At 37.8% G+C, this 23505-nt stretch overlaps 1 long non-coding RNA gene across 1 annotated transcript in view; it reads left to right on the forward strand.

Annotated features, from left to right (window-relative positions):
• The first annotated feature begins 7108 nt into the window (after window positions 1-7108).
• LOC135580455 (uncharacterized) overlaps window positions 7109-23505 on the forward strand; it is a 142233-nt gene continuing 125836 nt past the window's right edge. The window contains exon 1 of the long non-coding RNA XR_010475081.1: window positions 7109-7386. This is a non-coding gene — a long non-coding RNA (uncharacterized LOC135580455). The remainder of the gene's footprint in view (window positions 7387-23505) is intronic.

Here is a 23505-nt window from a genome sequence, read left to right on the forward strand (position 1 = left end):
CCTAATCTCTGCAGCAGGTTATTGCTGGACCCTGCCACAGGCTCAAACAGGAGTTTGTGTCATGTAGCAAAGGCAGAAGGTTGCAATGTAGCAACACACTATGCATTGTAGCTTTGCATCGTCTACTATTACTAAATAAACTAAAACCCAAACAAACCAAGCAAAAAACAAAAATACTTTTCTATTTTAAATAACACATACTTGTGAGATAATAATAATGAAAAGTAAATAGTAAATAAAGTTTTAAAAAAGTAAATAAAGTGTGTTTTGGAAGTGGTCAGGACTGAAACTCAGTGACCAAACAATTTCTGTGGGATACAGCAATACTAAGAAGCATACAGTTATAACTGAAAATATCTATTTTCCTCAGCTGTTAAAAAAAAATACAATCAAGACAGTCTTTTCCTGTGGGCAACAAGTTATGCAGTGGTTATGAATAAAGCTATACTCTGCTACAAGCTCATGAGGATTGTCTGTGTACCGTAAACCACAGCTCTTGCAGAGATTAGAGCCTCAACTGATTCCTCATGCAGATTCCTCTCTGAAGGTCAGGCTCTTCAAAGGTGTTTAATAAACAGCTACTGTAAATGGTCATTAACAAGTTTGATGAGGCATCAGCTGTTCCTTTTGGAGCTGCTTCATCCAGGGTGGCTCAGGCTGGTGCCCTGGCTCCCCCCTGCCTGGTCCTCACAGGGGCGGCAGGAGACGAAATTCCATCACTCTGAAGGCAATTTTGTTAGCAATCATAGAAAGAGCTTTAATTCTTCTACTTAATTGCTCACACCCTGGTGGGAAAAAAAAAAAAAAAGTGTTACCAATTTAAGACTCCATTATATGAGCCCTGGATGTCCTTACGCAGACCCTATCGACTGCTAACAACCAATTTGTTCTCTAATGCAACCCCATCTTTAATGTTCAGTAATAATAAAATCCTGAAAAAAACAAAAAACTTTTGCCTTCATTATCACTTGTGTTTCAGATATCGATAAAACCGTTACAAACATTAATTAACGCCATTAAGTATAGTAAATACTGTCTGGTTGATATTCCCGCGACTAAGCTAGAGGACTAGCCCAGAGCTGCTTCTGTCCCTCGGCACCTTAGTATAGAATTCTCGCTTTTTTTCCCCTGCTAATTCTAGCTTCTCTCCTGCAAAACTCGAGCTGTTTTAAAGTGCGAAGCCCCCGGGCATGACAACTACAACCTGTAAGGAGCTCACCCTGTGGGAGCCAGGGCACTTTAAGAAATGGTTGTTTTTCACTCTTCCCTATTCTTTTTTCTTTTTTCTTTTTTTTTTTTTCCCAGTGGATGGGGCTGCCCCCGTTCTCCTCCTGTTGGGCTATTTCTTTGTTTAAATGTTCCATTTTTTTCTCTCCTCGCAAAAGTTGCAGTTCCTGAGTCAGGCGGTGGATGCTGGAGAACTTTGTGTAAAGAAAAACTACACAAGAAACAACATTACAGGAGTTTAGGAGCAATCGGGCATGAAAAAAAGGTAACGTGGTACAAAAATATATCTTATTCCTTTGGGGTCTGGGCTATTAGTTTATTTTTAAGGGATAGTTTTTAGCCGGCTGCTGACTTGCTGCCCCGGGACAGGTCCTACCCAAGGGCTGCCCGGCCAGGTGTCCCGGCACCGGCTTCTCCTGATTGTGTTTTTTTTTTCTGAGCTAATTAGACTGGAGTTTTTATTTTAAGCGAAACATCTCAAAGGAACATTTGGTATTCTGAAGGTATTCTGAAAATTTCTTTGCCAGGTTCAATGGATTTGACCTTTATTTGGCTCAAGACTGTGTAAAATGTGTGTGTATACCGAGATGGCTAACTCGAAATAGCTATTGCAATATAACATCTTAATGGAGTGAGATATGCGCAACTTTCATTTTCATGTATGTGATTAAATCAATAATCTATCTGCCCCTCATCCCGTCTGTTTAGCTACACAGAAGTTAAAAACAATCTGTTTTGTTTCGCAAAATATTTACATTAAAATGTACTTAGAGACACTGTGAGTCTTTCAAATCATCTCGAGAAGCTTGGGTTACACTCCTGCAGATCCCATTTATTTTATTTATATACAAATCTGTTGTAGAACTGGGCTGTAAATTGTTTTGTTGCTTTATGCTTGTTGAGCACAGACTTCATTTCATCTGAGATGCGGTGATATTTAACTAGCTGATTAAGTGTGAGTCTTTCAGGATAGCAGGTGCTTTACAGCCAAAGCCACCTCTACTCTGCATTACAACAAAGTTAAATGCTGTGTGAAAGGCATCATAAATCTGGGTCGCACTGATTGCATTCTGCAGGGCCAAGTTCAATAGTTTTGACCGTTAAGGCCTTTAATTAGAAAAGATGAAAATAGGTAGCACTATGAGTCATGAATGTATTTCTGTTTTTTTAATCTCTTACAAGGTATTCTTTTGATTGAAGTTTTGCAACATTGATGATTTGTGTGGTATCTGTTGGGTACAGAGCTTCTTTGCAGAGAGATGCTTTGCAAGGTTTTAGTAGAGAAAAATCATTGGTGTTGGTACCAATAGCGCTTCTGGAAAGATACTGAATCAGGGGCAAATTTACATTTATGTTCCCTGTCATCTTTAAGCGAGCAACTGCTGCTCATATCCAAGTACCATACTGTCATCAGCATGTGTCAAATGCTGGTGACAGAACAAATAAAATCCTCTATAGTTCACCAGCTAGGAAAGAATTAAGGCAGTGCAATATCTAAATGGCTATCATTAGGTTTCAGAGTGTACAGCTCTGCAGGTTCAGCTGTGGTTGGTTTCTTGCTCATCATGCAGAAGCTCCGCTCTGTAAGGAGAAGGGCACAGCTTTCCTGTCCTCACCGAAAGCCAAAAAACCTGCTGCATGCTCCAAAGCAAGGTGGGGATGCTGCCTTTGGCACATGTCACAGCTCCCCAAGTACAGGGCTGTGCAAAACCCATTTGCAGAACACAACTGCTAGCGGTGCCCACTAGCTTGGTTTATTTTTAGATGTATCTTTAGATGCTTGACGAATAAATCCAGCTTTAAAATATTTTAGCAAATTAAAACGTCATTGTTTTGTAAGCCTGTTATCCTGCTCTGACACTTTTTGTATTAATTGTTACATAAACATGGGGGGCTGGAAAGGTTTGTTTGCTGCTCCCTGGCTGCCTCAGGTGACCTCCTCTCTGCATGATGAGTCAAACCTGAATAGCTAAGAAGGACAATGAGTCATACTATTAATCTAATGTAAATAATCCCCCTTTTTAATCTAGGTAAAAGGAAATCTGCACCTTCTTCCTAGCTCTAATGTAACTTGCAATTTTAAATCAAAAATACTTTTGCAAAAACCTAGGAAGAATTTGAAAGTTTGGGGTAGTTCATCACACCAATTTTTAACTTATAGCTTTTGCATTTGCAACTAATTTAGTGTTGTGACTGGAATTGAAATGGTACAAATTTTAATATACCGAGAACAACAGACATCTGTCTAATTCTCTCCTAATATAAGAGACTGTTACTGTGTTTTGATCAGTGTTAATCAGCATTTCATATCTTTATTTAGAAAGGTAACAGAGGAAGAACTAATTCTAGCAGCCCAAAGTCCTGTGCTAGAGGGGATGGCTAAATAATCTGAACCCCAGGGATGTTCCTTGCAGCTTCTGCAGGACAGTTCTGTTGATTGCTAAGAGGGTTGTATGCAAATTGAGAAAGAATGGGATGTATATTTGAAATATACAACTTTGCTGCAAGCATACAGTAAAAAAGTGGCCTTTATCACTCTGAATTAAAAAAGAAAATCATCAGATGATATGCTATTTTAAGGATTTTTCATCTGAAGCACAGATGCTTTAGTACTAGAGAGCAAAAGTAAAATCTTTATCTTCAGAGACATTAAATAAGGGAAGTTATGTAGTTTCATTTGTTCTCTCTCTTTATAATTACCAGAAATAATTAAAATTATATAATACTTGCCTTTTCTTCTAACTTAGCTGCTATGAAATACAGTTGCAAATATGAGAAGGGGAGCAAAATTTAACCTTTTAATCCTTGGCCAAATTAAGGTCAGCTCCCAGTATCATCAGCTTAGTTGGCAATTTTGTTTGCAAACCATAAGAAGAGGTGTGAAGGCTACACACAAATGCCCATCTTCACAAAACTGGAAATAGGTGATCCGTCTGGGCACTTTTATTTAGGATACACTCCTTAGCCCAGCTAGAAATGCCTGTGTCAGGTTGCAAATGAGCGCAGGGTTTCCTTGTGCCTTATGATGGCTTTGTTCCCTGGCGTAGTGGGAGGAAGGCTCACAGCCAGCAAATTCTCTTTCATTAGCAGCAAGTGTCATCCTCAGGTTGTGAACTCTGCTTTTGCAGAAAGGCAGCTCTCTACTTAGCTATACAGGGTATAGATGATCTCTTGTGGAAAGTGGATTCATTTATAATTAGACTCTCCAGGGCCTTGTTTCTCTGGATGTGTTTGATATTAAAATAATGCAGGATGGCTGTAGACATGATCAAGTCATATAAAAAATGATTCCTTAGTGTCCAGTGATAAAATCACTGAGTTCGGTTCACTGCTTTGGGCACAGCTGATAGAATCAACCACTTGCTTTTTGTCGAAATGTATTTTATTTTGATATTTTTTTCATGGAAAAATAGTAATTTATTAAAGGAGGAAAAAACCTCATTGTGCAGTAGTGGAAGTTTTTCTTTAGAAACATTTTTTGGGTTCCAAAAATGATGTTCAGAAATAAATCTTTGCTGGAGCTAATGATTACACTGTCCAGTTTAGATCTTGGGAGCTGTGTTCTCATAGTTATCCTGTATTTCTGTTTTCATACACCCTAGGATACTGGAAAAGCTCTGATGGGCTTCTTTACTGTAATAAAGCAGCCTGGCATTTGAGGAAGTCTGTCTAACAGTAAAAGGTGAGCAGTCTGTGGCTGCATTAGGGGATCAGATAAAGCTGAACAATGGAGGAGGGGCAATAAACTAATGCAAAGAGGTTGGAAACAATTGCTTCTCTAATTACTGTATTCAGTACTTACCATTCCTTTTTTCGGCTCAAATTGTCATGTCAAAATGTTTCATTGTGATACAGCTGAGAAGTGTAAACTTGGAGAAATATTTCCAGAAAGCAGGAACTGCCCCTTAATGATTTGTTGTTATTAAATAAAAGTGCTCTCACTAATGCTCAGGGGAAAAAGTTTTCAAACAATGTTTATGTCAAGTAGAAAATACTATTGTGACTAGCTCAGGTGAGCTCTTTCTGCTGTTACTTTGGTGGTAGGGGCAAAATCTGCTTTAAATGATAGCATTTTCAAAAAAAAAAAAAAATAAAGCTCACATTTTTGTAAATAATGCCATTGTTTTTATTCTGGAGAAAATCCATAGTAAGAATGAAGCAACATAAACAGCAGGAAGTCCAGCCAGGAGGACATAATGGGAGTTTCAACTGAATGAAAACTTTCAGCCTGTGATTCAAGAAATGAAAATGGATAGATGACTTATTTTATCTCATGCAGTTTTGGAGATCTCTGTGTTTTGATGTGTTTAAAGAAAAAAAAAAAAATCTATCATTGCTCTAATCCCTGAGTGAGAGTGAGCTGAATAATTCCCTTACATGGTTGCTTGGAAATCTTTGGGGTAGCAAGAGAAGGGTTTAACAAACCAGAGAAAAAAAAATTCTCTACAGTCCTAACCTTAACTGAAATAGCTGAGATTATGAAACTTAATTTTCTTTCTCAGGTCAGAGTAGTAGTAGATGAAATAGCTTTTCCTGTTTTCCTTAAAAAAAAAAATCCTCAGAAATGTCTTTTGTGACTGTAACTGGGCCTGTGCAATGCTGACCTCTGACATAACCTAGAAAAATGACATCAGCATGGATCACTGGGCAGATATTTTACACGTCATTTGTTTCTCTCAATTTGCAGTGACACATTAGAACAGTTCCACTGGAGAAGGTGTCACTTTTCATACCTACACAAGATTTACTGTGGAATTGGTAGAGACATTTCTAATTGAAAAGATTTGATTGACGTGGACGATTATTTTGTGACTTTTGTAATCTCTTTCCATAATATCCAATAATACCCTTATTTATGATAACTTCAAAAGCTGCAGAAGAGTTAGGGTGGAATCTTGGTCCAAGTATAGTCAATTGCAAGATTCCTAGAGACTTCAATGGTACTAATACTTCACCCCTGAAGTATTAGGCTTGTTATTTTTCTCTAGGTTTTTGCAAGCCTTCCAGAGAACTATATCTAATTGCATGTCCAAGTGTTATATACAACCACAAACTCCAGCCCAACATCCAGGTGAAACCACTTCCATGTTTAAAAGTTAAACACTTACTGCAGTGCTTCGCTACAGGGTGTTTCATTTATAATCCTGTACATCATGGGATCACATTATATCATCAAGACTTGAAATGCAATTACCATTGGAGCTGAATGTAGCAGCAAATATAATGGCTAACACTGCACAGTATTTCACACATGGAGACTACAGTGGACAGCTAGAAGGGGAAAACATTCACTTTAACTTTACTGTGGCAATTTGTTTTATTTTCTATTTCCTTAGCTCCTGCTGGCTTTTGCTTAGTTGTTACTCAGACAAATATCTATTCAAGTGTGGCAGATGATGGGAGCAGACTAGTTGAAAGTAAAATTCAAGTTAGGATTTTGGTTTTGTCCGCAAGATATTTATATTAAAATAAGATTTGCTTAGATTATCCAAGTGTTTATTGTCCACCTGCAACAATATGTTCTAGTAGCTGATCATATCTACTTGTAACAGAATTCAGCATTGATTCTGTTTTTATAAAAATTGGTGTGCTGGAAATGATAAATTTTACATGTCGTTTAACAGACGTCTTTCCATGTGTTTCCTCTGCAGACTGCTGTTTTGCTGACTTTTTACCAAATCTAAGGCATATCTTGCTGTCACCAGTGTTGCATAATCTAAACTCCTCTTTCCTGTATTTCTCTGTCATGCATATCTGAATGCCCACGCAGCACCTTACTATCCCGGGTCCAGCGTGCATCCTTCACACCTGCGTGGGAGTGTAGGGCACAACACTGATTTCTCCTAAAATGTGCATTTCTTCCCTAGCTGTTCTGTGAAGATTCAAGGACCAAAATCTTTCAGTACATAAAAACCTCCTTCTGTGTCAGAAAACTCTTTCTAGTGTTTTTTGTTGTTTTTTTTGTTTGTTTGCTTGCTTGCTTGTTTGTTTTTTATATGAGCATTGAAGAACGTGTGAAGCCTTTGGTGTCTGCTCTGAATCTGTAATTCAAGCAAGGTTTGGTCTTTTCCAACCTAAGTGATTCCATGATTCTCTAAAGCATCGAAAATGTGCTTGAACAGCTGTGCCTCTGTCCTCTGCTGTGATGGGAAGAGCTGGGTGAGTTGCAAGGATTTCTGCATGACAAGGTGCTTTGGTGGTGGAGGGTTGAGGTGGAGTAACTCCTGCAGCAGCCAGTGCTCTTCTGGCAAGAAAAGAGGGAATGTACAGGGAGAGAGGACAGTGTTTGCTCATCGTTGCATGGTTTAGGTTGCTGTTACTGGTTTCTGAATCCTTCAAAAGCTTTAGGCAGTGCAGGGGTACAGCAGCTTTATGCAGTCTCTGGTTGGATCAGTCCAAAAGTCGCTTTACAAGATCCTTGATCCTGAGCTGTATGGATTTCTTCTCAATCATCTTTATCCTTAGATTTACTGCCAGATAAATTCTTTGTTACATAGTCATATTCTCTTCTTCAATTTAAAGACCCACTTGAGAATGCTAGTTAGCCTTTTAGTCTATGAGGGACAACCCCAGAATCAAGTGTTACCTAAAGGTCTGCAAATCGTCATGCTCAAGATGGTAAAAGTCTTTTTTGTCTAACTGGAATCTGAATAATACAACATTTGTTTTAAAACATGGTGGGTTATATCATTTCAGTAAATGAAAAATGATAGAATACACTAATTAAAAATTCCTTGTAACATTTCACTATTAGAAATGACATTGAATCTGAAAGCTTCAGAATATTTAAATATATTTCCTGACAGAACACTGGCAGCATTTAAAAGGTCTTAGGTGCTTTGAATTTCTGATTGGTTTGACAGCTTGACAGTGATTTGTAAACTGAAGGTGTTGGCACAGCTTGCTCTTCTGTCGGAGCAGGTATCAAAGTTCAGACTCCAGACTAGTCATCACTTGAACACAGAGATGAAAAATTGCTCTCGGATAAATGTTTTCACTGTGGAAGAAACAAGCTTCCCCTCCTGAAAATAGTAAGGCCTGATCTGAAAATGGTTCAAAGCAATGGAAAGACTTCTGTTCATTTTGATGGCCTTTGAATCAACCAATATTTTTTGTATATATCCTATTTTATGGCATACTGGGTACATTTGGTGTTTATCAGAGGGTAAGCTAAATCTAAAACCCCTAGCGAGTCAAATGAGAGAATTCACCAACATTAAAGAGGGAAACAAGGCTTAATAAGATGAAGCAGATAGATATAGCAATTTATAATCTGGAATCATATAAAATGGGCTGAAAATCACATTTAAGTATCCTTTTCCCTCTTTCTTAGTCTTCCTTCCAAACATGAGTTCATGTTTTCTATTCAAGCCAAAATCTGAAAAGAATTTGATTCTACTAGAATTTCTCTGTACTACACCTAAAACACAGTTCTAGCTGTAACAGGACAATTTAAGATTACACATTTGTAATTTTAAATGAAATAATTTCATTTTCAAATAAAATCTGTTTCATGATCTTCTGTTGGGATTTCAACAAACATAAAAATAATTAAATGGGGTGACTGAGCATGAAACGCTATATTTGCAGAGTTTGTTAGCCATGATAATTTACAGTTGTTTCCATTGCAGTGCTGTATTTTACATATTAAACTGAACCCATATTACATTATTAAACCATAAATTTTCATGGCTTACAAACTTTGCAGGTGTGGTGTTAAATGCTCGATTGAACTGGTTAATTATGTGCGTGGTTTTTAGCATCCTTGTAGGAGACTTGGAAACTGCACATGTGGGCAGTAAAAGCCCTTCCTAGCCTTTGCCTAGGAAAATGACTCCAAGGTGCAAACATTTAAAATTAAAATCATGGGGATTTTTGTAGTGTTCTGTTTTTAGTTAAACTCTGGAACTATTGGAAATGCAATCGATACTCTGCAGGATGGTGAGAAATCCTTTCTGAGAAGAAGAATGCTGAGCACTGGAATTAATAGATGTTAAGAGCCACTCCATAGCTGAAGCTATCTGCTTGTCTCCTGCCTTGTTGAGAGATGGTAGAACTGCTCTCAGCAGTTACAAACGTTTTCCTTCTGAAGTGCTTTCACAAATTTTCCTTCATTGAAGTATGTCCTCACCCTGAATGCTCCCCAGCAGTGAATGCTGACCTGGGAAGTGCTCATGGAAGATGCTCCCCAGATCTAAGTACCTCTGAGCTAGTAGTTCTCAAGAAATTAGTATAGTCCTAAGATTACCTCATGGTCAGCAGAATATCCTGGGGAAAAACATGGCAAAATGGATCAAAATCACCCCTTGAGGTCCCCTTACGCCTCCTCTGCCTCTGTGTCAGTGAGACACAGGCATAGAATATACCTTTTTAGTGTGAAGACAATCTGACAAAGGCGCATGCTGACTATTTGCTGCAAATGCCCTGTTCTCAGTAACTTCACCTAGAACTTCATCATTTTTTGCCCCTTTTTTAAGATCATAAAGTCTAAGTATGATTTGCTCCATTTTGGCAGCCTGGGAAACTGATATAAAAACATAAATCCGTACCTGGTCTCTTAGCGTTAGTGGCAGCATTTCAAATCCTGTCAGTCATGTCTAATTTGACATGACTTACTCAGGAAATAAATCACTGGCACAAGTCAAAATGGAACCAGTGTCCTAAATCTCAGACCCAATCCCTGTCCCTAGTGTATTCTGACTCTAGTAGCAGTCATTCTTTCCAAATGATGCTCACCGTTTAAGACCACAGTTGCGGCACTGAAAATCACAGATTTTATGGTAAGTAAAATGGAGAAGGTAATTTTAAATCTACCATATGTAGAAGGCTTTATGTTTGCATGCTCGTTTCTGCTGCCTCACACATTACTTAGTTTTACATTAAGCTAATGTAGAACAATATTAATGAGGAAACCAAGGTGTAATGTTCTTGCAAGAATGCTGACAGAAGTGAGTCCAAGTTTTAAGCAGGGATTGCTTGCTTTAGCATTATCTCTATTGCCTTTAAACATGCTCTACATTTTCTGGGCAAATATCATTTGGAATTAATTGAATGGAAAGGAGGATGTTCAGAAAAAGCATCTTTAGAGTTGTTGAAGTACGACTTTTTAATCAAACTGAGTGATTGTAAACATAAATTAGTTCTTGTTCATCCTGCTGACTTGAGAATGGAGAAATATGTACACTTTTAGGTTCAAATATTTTTCTCATGAGCTTGCAGTTTCAAACCTTGCAGATGTTTTGCTGCTCTGGTAGAACCATTATGTAATCACTATTTCTTGAACGTCACTTGAAGCACAGGCTCTCTGCACACATATGTATTTTTTTTAAGGTTTTACTATATGCCAGTATTTTCCACGTTCCCCATATGTCATCTTAAAGCAAAATTCTGTTTGTGTCTCTATCTCCTTCCTCTGGGAAGACAATATTTCAGGATATCCTTAGCAATTTCTGATATTTTTTTTTTCATAAGCAGTGACCTTAGGCTTTAGGACAACGACCAGCAAAAATACAAAGTGTATAGTTTCTCCGTATAGTTTTTATAATATCTGGATAAAGCTTTGGAGTTTGTGGGTCTTCAGCTTCTCTGGAGTTCTCTTTGAGAAAGAGAACATTATGTGGATGTTCTTTGAGTATCCAGTGGTCTAATTAGGTATAAGCTGTAAAGCTGAATGATCTCATTTATTGTCCACTGGATAGTCTGATTAGAGCTTGATCTGAAGCTTAATGGGAGCAGAGAGAAATCTGAGTAGAAACGCCTGCACCTGCAAGGAAGGGAACATTTTACACAGAGACAATATCCCAGTCACAGTCATAGATTTTATACTGAAGTACAGATCCTTTTATTTGCATAATACTAGTTATATAGGAGGGAAATAGATCTTAAATATGTCACTATTACACTCATAGAACATTACAGAACACCCCAAAAGGTGTTTAAACCCCATCAATCTGCAAAGTACAGAAGGAATGTGCAAAATGGTAGTAAAAATAAATAAATAAAAATAATAGGAAAACCTGACATCTTCTTTGGGCAGTTTCAAGTGTTTCCTCTGATATACCTTGCTGCTGTGGCTTGAGTATGACTCTGCATGTGGTGAACACACTAAAAGTTAGTTCAAAGGGGTCAACAGCAGAATTTGGTTTCACAGAAATGATTTTGCAGAAGGTTCAGAAGTCATTCATTTCACATTTTGATGATGATGTCTATCTGGATTTCAGGGTTTCTTTAAACATATACTTGAGCAATAATTGTTATTTGCAAACATAAAAAGCTTATTACAATGTAGATGAACAGAAGAGAATGGCTTTAAAGAAGAACTCAGAGGGCAGTTTTACATTTTATTTTTTAAAAGGGAAAAAAATAGATCCTCCCTAATGGCTAAGTCAAATAAGAACAAGCTCCTCAGCAGCTGTGATCCACAAAATGCTGGCAAACGGTCAGAGTCAGTACGCAGTGCGCTCTGCTTACTGCTGTAATCTTAATTAATGTACTGCTGTCTTGTGCTCTCCCCACCTGGTTGTTGCTTCTGTTTCTGTGCTTAGAGAGAAAGCTCTGGGATCACATCAGGGACCATCTTTTTGTTCTGTGTCTGTATGGTGTCTCTCTAGGTACTCATGAGCAGGCTCCAGATGTGGTTCACTGTGCTGCAGCTTTTTATTCTGAGTTTTACAAGCTGTGGTCTTCTCCTTTTTGTTCTGGCTTTTGAGCCAATTTCGCTAGTAGGTATTTTTTTTTGGGTGTAGGAGGGATCTAAAGGCACTCCTGACTCATTATTTCGTTTCTTATGGGCTGCTAGAGATGTAACAAATGCTTAAGCTGTGGGAAGGGTTCATGTCAAAAAATGTTCAACAAATGCCATTACAAGAAAGTATTTCACCCTACTTTATGAATTTAATAAGATCTTGTTTATGTATTACAGTACATAATGTCCTGGCTCTAGTAATTCACTCTAGGATCTTAACTCTGCTCAGACAGTACCTATGTGACTCTGTAACCCACATCTAACCCATAAATTATACTTCTAGAGCTGCAGCAATGACTACAGCATTTCACAAAGCTGATAGGGACTTTGTTAATTAAATCAGAAGTAAATACGTCCAATTATACTTCAACTTAATTTGTTCCCTGAGCTAGTTCACTATGGGATTCACGCTGGAAGAAGAGGGGATCTTAGGGAAGAAATGAGTGTGTGGCAAGGGGGAGGCCAGATGGTGCCTCTTCCAGCAGCACCATTAGGTTGAGCTGGTTTAAATTTCACAGTGGTGCAACTGCCTGTACGTTCATGCACTGGAGCATGTGCCAACACGGCAACTGAGGTTTTCCTTCTGTTTAAGGTGTTAGAAAACTCCTTCTGTCTCAGAAAAGTCCTATCTTCTTCTTGCTTGAGCAATGCACTGAAAATGCAAATCTCTGGTAATTCATTCAATCTGTTTGTGCTTCAGCTTAGTCTTTCTTTTTATCTTTTCTTTTTTTTTTTAAGTGTTACTCTGTAGTGACTAAAGATGCAGAAATTGTGGAACTGAAGTGCTTCATGAACAGTAAAGCTTAGTCCTGCCTTAGTAAGCACTTTATCCCAAAATCTAGTTTTACCATTGCAAAACATGAACTGGCTAATCAGTAGCTGTGCTGCAGTACTGAACTGTTTATTTTTTGGTTTTGTTTTTGTTTTTTAAATTATAATACCGTTGGAGAACATTGAAGTGAAGAGGGACATGATGTGCCTGTTATCTTTCTGAGATTTGTCAACAACCTGTGTAATGGCCAAGAACACTAAACCAGGAGTTGGAAAGCCTGAAATGAAGGAACTGTCTTGAGAACAAAAACTGCTGTTGGCCTTTGCCTTTCCTTTCAGTTTCTTACCATGGTGATTCTTCTTTGTAACATCATTTTATCATCAACTGGCAAGTCTCAAAAGTTAAATCTCAATCTTTTATGTCTTAAGGACCTGGCTTTTTCAGCACAGGTCACCTTACTCAAGTCTCTTGTGAACAGTGAAATGACGTATGGTATTTTAAACACAAATTTGCTTTCTCTTTGGCCAGTTCTCATCAAACATAAAGTGGAAGTGTTGTCTCTATCTTTTTTTGGTGGCCTGGCTGATAAGTTACATGGCAGAGTGAAATGAAACAGCAGTCTATGCTTTTTACTAAAAAGTGAAAACACCTTATATTTGTCTTCAACAAAATCGATCCTGTTTCTGATACAAATGTGAGAGAAACTCATACAGGGCTTTCCATGGACATTTTTGACAGACGCTGTTTATAAACTTTTAAGGTAAACGCTGGTGTTGCTGTTTGAGAAGCACAGATGTAGGTTGCCTGTTTTGGGGTCTTAGGAGGGTGAACACTGCAGGTCCCCAAGGCAACCTGGCTGAAACTCAGTTCTCCTTCTGCCATTTTCCTTCTACACCACTACAGATTCTTGCAGATAAGGAGATTTGGCAATCAGCAATTGAAAAGCTTTAGTTTTACCCCTCCAAAAGAAATAACTCTCTCTTTGTTAATTAATGTATTTAAATGCCTGGGTAAATGCTGCTATTTGACCCTCCAGTACAGGGAGACAAAAATCCTAGGAACTGTAATGGGAGCTACAAAGCTAAAGCCCATCTCTAAAGTGGAGATATTTTTGACTCTTTTTTTCTTAATTCTAATGGAGACGACCATAAAAGAAAATAAACCCATGCTAACAACTTAAGAGAGGATCTGTCCACATCAGAAAATTGGCTACGCAGTCAGAGAGCTGAGAGTACGGACTAACTGAGGCAAGAGGTACAGTGTGTCTCACCTGGGGGAGGCACTTCTAAAATTTTATTTTAATGTCGTTGGGACTGCTGAAAAACTTGGACATTTTGTGGGTGGTAACAGTACAGAAATGTTCTTAAATTAAAAACAAAAAATAGAGAAAGGATTTGCCATTCTCCTGTGTTAAAATGAACAGAATATCACTGGCATGGAACTGGAGGAATTTAGAAGTAATAAGAGATCCAGCCAGCTTTAGTTTAAGAACATGGAGGAAATTCAAATGTTAGTACAGAAACTGTCAAACTTTCGATCCTGCTTTCATTATTCTCAATAAATAATTTAGATTGTTTCAAATTCAGATCGTTTACTTTCACCAATTTGTGACACACACTAGTTTTGTTTTGCATTTGATAGGGAAAATAATAAATTATCCACTGGACTGTTAATGTCACACATAACTAATCAGACATATAATAATGCAGGATATACTATCAGTTCTCATGTATTGAAATAATGTTAATTATGAGGATTTCATTTATTAATGTTGAAATATGTGGTTCTGCTGTGTAACTGAGATTAATGGATTGTAATTTTGAAGGGTTACTAGCACCATCTTTACTGTTTATTAATTAGTTACGTGTTATGTCTTTTTTGACTGAGAAATCTTATGCTGCGTTCATATTACATATTATTTATTGCCAGAAATTGGAGCTAGAAGGTCAAAATGAAAGATTCAAGGACAGAATTAATTCATTTTTTAAAAAATAATCTTTCAAAGTCAAGAATATCTCTTAGTTCTACAGCGACTGAAGCTAACATGAGTAAGGAATAAATACATTATAATTTAATCTATTTTATAAAATTCTATAATATGATATAATATAATATATATTATATTATATATTATATAATAATATATAATATATATAATATAATGATATAATATAATATTATTATTATTATTGCATGAAAAAAAACATGTAGATTTACTACAAAAATATAGCAAAGTGCGGCTGATATATAATGCTACGTCAAGAGCAATGAAAATAATGCACTGAAGCAACCATTCTCAGTTATCAGTATTAAATTAAATATATCAGTATTAAATATTTTTTTTTCTTTTTTTCCCCCTATGTTGAGAAAAAAAAAAAAGGGCATTTAGACTGTGACAGGATATATTTTTGTCTCACTTGGGTTCCTTCAAAAATGCGATTAGGCACTTATCAGCTTCTTAACATGCCTAATAACTCATGAAATTTTTCTAAGTGGTTTGTCCAACGAAACACAGATCATTGCTGGCATTATCAGAAACTAAATCCAAGGGAAGTTTCCTTGTCTTGTTACAAAACAACAGCGGTAAGATCTGGGATATTTCTCCAACCAGTCAGAACCTTTAATATACCATCATTGTAAGTTAAGGGCAATTTACTCTTTGTTTTTTTTTTAAGTTGAAAAATACAACTTCATTTGCATCAGTAAAAGGCTTCTCAGAACCTACTAAAAAGGGTCTGAAGAGAAGCGTGGAGCAATTTCTGAAAGGGGTTGGAATAGTCCCATTTGGAGAGCATAATATATTAAAAAAAAAAAAAACAACAACAACAAAACCAACAAAACAAAAACAAAATATGAAAAGCTTCTTACCTACTTTCCTTGTTTCCTGAGATTGTTCTCATATTTGTTTCTCACAGACTTTCTCTTTTCAATGGTCTTCTGGGCCTCGGTGAGGTCTAGTCTGTGTCATACCTCTCTTGTGCCATAGTAATCCTGGGTGCAGATCATACCAAAGCCACCTAAGGCAACACAACCAAAGTCAAGGGTAAGCTCACACTGCAACCAAACATATGCTCATAATTCACCTTGAAAGAAAATCTAAGCACATTTATTAATAGTAAAATTGTAATGGGGAAAAAAAGGCACTGAATTAATGATGAAACAGAAATTGCAGTCATCCAGGACGCTGGTTATAACCTGGTGTTCCCCTTGTGCTCAACAAACTCTACAAGTTGTGCATGATAAGTGCCGCAAGCAACCGAAAATGGATGAGGCAAGAAAACAAGCCTTGAAGAGAGGAAAGTACAAAGTCATTATGATTTTTACACTTCCAGTAAATCACTCTCTTCCCTGCTGCTTGACCTGATGCGAGGTACCAAGTTCCCCTGAATATGTGTTTTGAGTGGAATTCTAGTTCTAATGGAAAAAATGTTGAGGAAAAACTTGCCAAAAAATGAAAACAAAATGCCCACCTTTTAAATCTCCTAAAAAGGAGAAAAAACGTAGAACAAAATGTTGATCTTATCTTGCCTAAACTATGTATTCAGTAATGCTGAATACTGAAGCTTCCCGGACATACCTCAAACCCCTTTTAGTTAGACACACTGAGAAAGCTACAGCTCAAGAAAACAAATACAGTGCTACAGAATTGGATTGCCTTAAAACATCTTATCTGTTAATGTGACTAACGCTGTTGAATAATGTGAAGCAGAATACATAAGGGATTTATTTGTTTACGATATAGTTTTTATTTTTACAGTCAAGAGAAGAAAAGACTAAATTTTGTACAAGACAGTAGAGTAGGCTGTCAAAAATTACAGATATGGAGCATTGTTTATTTGAAGACCTGTGAACAGGAGCTGTCAGACAGAACTGGCAAGCACAGCACACAGCCCAGTCTTTTCAGAGGTTACTGACACTGAAACAGCCTTTTACAGAGCAGTTGCAGAAAACCAGAGTAAAATATTACAATGTGGAGACAGTGTGGTTCAGTCCATCGCTCTTAACAGCAATTGCTCTGGAGAGGTACAATCAAGCTCCTCGTTACATGGGTTTGCAAAATTGGTGCCTATAGAAAGTAGAGCTAGGCTTGCATGGAAACAGCAGATCTACTTTGCCCATATTCGTGGCTTCTATTTCAGAGAGTTTCAGATAGATTTCCAGATCTTGGAAAAGTTTGGATTTGGATTGTGGCCTGATTTTGATTTCTTCTTCTGAAAATGCTGCTAATGAGGAAAAGGCTCTCATTTTAGATGTTAAACTTTGTGGTGATCAGTTGAGACTTTTTTTAACAGCAGCAATATTTTTCTGTTTCGTCATAATACTTAGAACCACTCACAAAAACAGTTTCTATATATTTTTTTAAGTATTTGCGGCAGGGTTTTACCTTTACTGATAGCCTGCAGAAGGGCATGGATACCCTTGGGTGTTTATACAAGTGTGTTCCTTATGATAACACCTTGACTGAAGGGCTTTTAAAATGTTTTCCTTCCTAATTAGATTTCTATCTTAAATCAAATTTTGATTAAATGAAAACTGCACACAGATTGTAGTGGTGGTGGTAAAAATATTTGGAAAAGGAAAAGAGAGATTTTCCTCTTTTTTCTTCTGTGAGTGACTATTTCAAAGAAGAGCTGAAAAATTTAGTTTGGCTGTGAAGCTGCTGTCTCCTTTGGAAATCCTGGTTATGCTTCCCTGTGCCTCCCTTTCCAGCTTTGCACATGGTTGGCTACCCTGCACCTCTTGTGATTCACTTCACCTGAAAGACTTTTATCACATATTCTCTTCTTTCTGTGATAGAACATAGGAGAAACAGCCCAACCAAGAAGCCGCCAGAGAGAATCATTTGGACATCAAGTCCTTCTTTAGTGCCTTTCTTCGTGGAACACTTTGTTGATAAGTTTTTGCCCAATAATCACACTTTGCCCTAGAAAATGTCATCTTGGATTTGATTTTTGTCATATTCTACGTGGGAAGGGGAAAAATGCATATCTCGTAACCTTACTTTTGACCTTAGAATGCAGATGGGGTCTTTTGTTGCGGAAGATGATTTCGGTGAAGGACTGGATGTCCTGAGAGGCTGGGAAAGTGAGTAGCAACCAGCAAATATTTGATTTTAACACAGTCAACTCATTTGCAGTGCTGGAACCCTTTTGTGCTTTAACCAACACAAGAAATATGAAATAGTTATTTACAAACAACCATAATACTGACTAGAAACCAAAATTAGCCTGTATGGTTTACTTCCCATTTGAAACATGCTCTGATCTTCAATTTCTACTGCTAGCCAGTCAGCAATGAGAAAATAATTTATAAATCCATGTTTCAGGAGTAAGAACAAACACCAGAGTTACTGCTTGGTACTTAAGTCTTATGATGATGTGCATCCTACAGCTCTGTTGTTAAAGGTCTCCAATAAATGGTATCTGTGAGCTAGTCCACTTGAATCTAGTCCTTTCAACGCCCTGTGAAGATGAAGGTTATAGTTATAATTGGAGTTGCTTAATCCTCTGGGACTTCGCTTTTGCAAGGAATTACTAATCCTGAATTGTAGCAAACAATTCTTTCACTACTGTACTGTTTTTCAGGGGTACTTTGCTTCCTCAAAGGGAAAAACCCAACCAAACAAAACCCAAACCCTGCTCTGCTTAGGAATGGAAAATCTCTTTATTCATCCAGCCTTTTGTCACTGAGGAGACTTGTGCATGTAGATTACCTTGGGATGGTGAGGTATGAAAATTCCTTCTGTCAAATGCCCCCACTCTGAAATTATAGAAAGAACTCAATCATGAGAGAAATGCATCAAAAACTTTTTGTGCAAAAGAATCAAGAGTGACAGATGGTCTGAGTCTGGAACATATGGATTTTGTCAGACAACAGAAAAAAATATATAAGTTCATGTTATGGAAAAGTACATGCAACCTCTCTGTGTATACTCTTAAGAGAGGAAGAAGGTGGCAGAGTGTTTCAAAACTTATCATTTTTTCTTTGACAATGATTTAGAGAAAAGTGGATGAGAAAATATTTGGTACTCAACCTTTCTAACCTCCCAAGAAACGCTGATGCCAGGAAAAACAGATGGCACTCAGGTCTTTTCTGAAATGACAGTTATTCCACTTTTGCCAGATCTCTGTGGTGTGCAAAATATATGGTATAAGTCACTATCAGAAAACAAGTCATTAATTAATAACATCTCACTGCTCAAGGATCATATAGGTGAGAGGGCCAGTCAGGCAGCTGCCTCTAAGAAATCTGCTTGGCAGAGGAGGAGAACAGGCACAGTAAGAGATCACTCTCCCCACCCCCTTTACCTGCAACATGGGCATCCATCATTACAGGTGATCAAGCCTAAAAGTATTTATCATCCCCAGGGCATGAAGCTGTTTGCAGTCCAGAGTATAAAGAAAACATAAGTGAAAAAACCCAGAATGATCAGTCAAGTAATAAAAAAAAAAAAAAAAAAAAAAAAAAAGGTGGGAAAACCAGACAGTAGAATAACAGAAAATTTCTAATTAAATCCTTAACTGTAATTAAATTCAGTGTGAAGTGACAAACAGCACTTGCAGAATGATTTTTGCTGTTGATGCACTTACTGTGAAACTTATATGTGGTTTTTCTTCACAGTTACCATGCTAGTGTTCTTTTGGCTAGTTACAAGCAGGAGTTACCCCCATAAGCACAATTTACACCTGCATTTTACTCCAAGATTTATATCAGTGCAGCTCTATAGATGATTTGAAGTCAGGGCTTTCCAGTGAAACCAGGAGATGGCCTTAGCCAAGGCAGAGATCCAAACACTTATCATTGTCTTCCCCACTCTCACATTGACGTGTGAAAATTTTAGAATCATATTTACTGGGCATGAAACAATATATTGCATGACATGCAATATTGCATGATATATTGATATGTTTGTGCTAAATTTTCTGCAGTACTCTATGTGATATGTGCTTACCAAGGATATGTCTTTGAACATGCTGTTAGAGAGGCTGACTCTTCTGAAGGTGTGCTTGCCTTTTCAATGGTGGTGTAGAGTCCTTCACCACATCTGTAGCAGACTGAGTGAGGTGTTCAATATGAAACACATTTCTCTGACAGTACATGTTGTCAGAGGAGTTGCACCTTGTTCCTGGCAGTCAGTCACCTTTTGCATTTTGCCATCTGTGTTTTCCATATCCCTCATCAGCTCTTTTATATATCCTGTGGTCATTTTGTTTGTGAAGAAGTCTGTCTTGTTTGAAAAATTTTAAGAAGAATGTCTCCTGAGATAGTGCATGCAAAGCTAAGGTGGTTTTCTTTGTCGTTTGTTTTTCAAAGTGAGTTTCATGCTTATGAAGAAACTGTTTCCATGTACATCTGCCTTGAGGGCATGGCTGGAGTCCTGCTGGAGAGCTGTGCTGATGGGGAAGATGGACCAGAAGCTGGGTCCTGGTTCAGACAGTTATCCCTCCCCCCAAAACCTGCAGTAACAACAGGGTGTAAGCTCTATTATTTAATGTGTCAGCCTTAGGAACTGAACTGTGAGCTTAATTTGCAGAAACAAACCAGCCAGGTGGGCACCAGGTTCACTGCTGAGCAGGTTTCCCTCTGGCCTTTTCAGCAAGATGCCAACAGCCCAAGTTTCCAGGTTGGGAAACTGCTGAACTTCTCATTCTCCCAAGAGAAAAGCTGTCTGAGCAAAGTTTACCTTCACTTCCCAAAACTTCCAAAGTTTTAGTGCACAGACATGAAGTTGCCATTCCTCAGCGTCTTTTGTTTTTCAGTTATTCTGACTTTCTGTGGAGAATTTCTATCCTTCCACTGAGTTCCTCAGGGAGGAACTGGAAGTAGACTGGGAAGTGAAAGATTTCCATGAGATGCTCTACTCTAAAGCTCTTTGAAAACAGTGTTAAAACATGGGACCTCTGAGGTTGGGTCACAGGAGGTTAGTTCCCTCTAAACTCTTATCAACCTGGCAAAAACATCTGTGTTAAGATATTCACTGCGTATCTGCACAAAGGATGTAAAATATAAAACAAGCCTCCAAAGGGACAGCAGCTACATAATTTAATTGTTTCTTCAAGTAAGATTCATTTAGTTAAGACATCCAAAAGGTTATTCCATGGCCATGGAAGAAAGAAGACCTTGGGCAACAGGTTTACTCAACTCTTGGCTTCCAGACATCAAATAAATCCTTTCTTCTGGGTTGCCGAGAGCAAAGACAGGCCTGCAGTGGTGACATACTGCCCAGGGAAATCTTTCTGTGTAATTGTTCTTGTTTCTACAGGGGTAGAAAAAATGACCCACATCTAAACCAGGAACCATCTTTTTGTCTGTTGTTGTTGTACTCAGCCTCACATAGGTTTCTCTATGACTTTTTTTTTTTTTTTTTTTGTATCATTGTAAAATGCAATAAATTTGTTCAGTTTAATTAGGAACAGTTACTGCCAAAGGTAGCTTTAACCTGATCTTCAAGGAATTTTCCTTTTAATTATGCTTTTATTAGCAAATTTCCAAGTTGCAGCCGAGTCTGTTGTGCACTGCTTGTATTGGTATAAGTTCAAATACGTATTTTAAAAATTGTATCTTAACCTTGTCCTAAAAAGTAAAAGAGTTCTTTAAATAAGATTATCCTAATTCAGCCTGGGTCTTATTTTTCCACAAGATAAGAGATCTCATGGCTGTTGAACAACTGGCCTTTTATGTTACCTAGAGAGAATATGGGCATATAGATACAGTACTACAAATGTAATACTGTGCCTATGTCTATCAACATCTCCTTCTGAATTATAAAGCATCCCGTGGTATCAATAGTGAACTATATGAAAAACAATTCAGACCGTGACCTCCCACCTGCTCCAGTCAGAGATCATCAGCCAAAAAAAAATTGAATCACATTTTATATGCTTGAAAGTAGCTGAGGTCAGAGAAATACAGAGATTACAGAATATTGCCCCAGAGTACTGCTGGAATTAAAGCATTAAATTAAAGCATAAAATTAAAGCATTTGGCTATGACCCAAAAGCTTTGGTAATGTGCAAGTAAACTGGATGATAAAAAAGGTTGAAGTCGTAGGGATGGTTGTTTTGGCTGTAGTTAGAAGTTGAAATTGGTGATGCAGAGGAGAAACAAGATTAGGGCTGAATGAAGTTTCTGGCTGATTAAATTTGGACACTGTTAAGAGTGGAGATGTCTGAAACTGGACTGAGACTCTGTATTTGTTTGGAAGCAGACAGAGGTCCTGGGTCAGAGGTGTGATCGAGATGGTCTTCAGCTTCAGTCCCATGACAGTCCTGTGGTTGGGCAGAGCCATGGTCAGTGATGGTGACTACAGTACAAAATTTGGATGACACATAGATGTAGAACCCAAATACAACTGGAAGTAGTTAGGCTACTCACTCAAGACTGAATTTTGCCTGCAGACTTGATTTAGTGTAGTTCCTTCATATGCTTTGGACTTGGAGGGATGAAGGTCTGAGCAGCAGTTAAAAAGTGCTCTCAGGTTTATAATGAAATTGTCATCAAACAGTTCACAACTCTTGTGCAAACATGTGATTACTATGGCTAGAGTAAGAGCTGGAGACTAGTGCTCCAGAGGCAGAAGACAACTTCTTTCACCTGTGATTAGGATTGAAGACACAGGATGGTTTGGGATTCTAGATCAGTGAAAGCCTCTCTACAGCCGGAGTGGAGCTGTGGATAGGGTCAAAGCATCTAAAGAGTTGGCACAGAAGATGATTCTGCTTTGAGTTAGGATTTTGCTCAGTGTTGATGCTGGTTGGCACTATGGTGAGTTTAAGGGGTGGCTTGGAGAGGATTGTTGCACTGGAAATCTTAGACTACAGCCTCATGGGGGCTGAGATAGGCAGAATGGGGTTAGATGAATATTTGTTCCATGAGTAAACAATTTCATGAACATGCAGAAATTAATTTCCCTTTATTTTATTCAGTGTTACACAGAAATTAAAATGACGGTGAATACTTAAGAAATATAAGCTTGTTATAATGAACAGATGGCAGCTCAGTGAAGATTTGTATGAAGAAGATAACCAGTCCTTTTGTTTACAACACATTCATGTCCTGTTTTGTTTTAATTATATTGTTTTTTTTTTCCACCCAGGCTATTCACTTAAAAAAACAACAAAAACAAAACCTACCAACACTGTGTTTATGTCAGCAAAGCTAATAAGCAATCCACAAAGTGGAACCATGTAGGCAAATGCTCATGAATATTGAGAACTTTCTGATAGATGTGGTGTCTGCCTGTGTTGTTTGCATCCATCTTGATGTCCCTTGTGAAGTCAAAGGAAGTCAGAACAAAAATCATCTTCAATAGCTGTCTGACCAGAAGCTCAGTGCTTTTCTGAATATTTTTATGTTATGCTTTGTTAAATCCATTTAAGAGTCTTATGTTCATGAGACTGAAATATATGACGAGGGGAAAACTGAAGTGCTTTCCTCCTTGTCAAAGTCTGTAGGTTTAAGACAGGATTTAAACAGTTTCTAACTCTTTTATTGTCTAATATACTTTGCACTGTAAATGGCAACATTTAATTACAGGTAATAAACACAGAAGCTGCTAATAGGATTATCAACACCAGCTTTCATCGCCTTGTGCTGGCTGGTAGAAAAGGGAAAGGTGCAATATGTTATTGTAGCCTTAGCAGAGGGCCCCAGTTACCGTCAAAACAATCACCTGACATATGTGCATTTGAAAAGAAGAATTATTTATTCCTCTTCACCCTCTTTTGGAAGAACCTTCTGCTGCTTCCCATGGCTGCGATAC

This window comes from Columba livia, chromosome 10 (assembly GCF_036013475.1).
Source record: "Columba livia isolate bColLiv1 breed racing homer chromosome 10, bColLiv1.pat.W.v2, whole genome shotgun sequence".
Lineage (NCBI taxonomy): Eukaryota > Metazoa > Chordata > Aves > Columbiformes > Columbidae > Columba > Columba livia.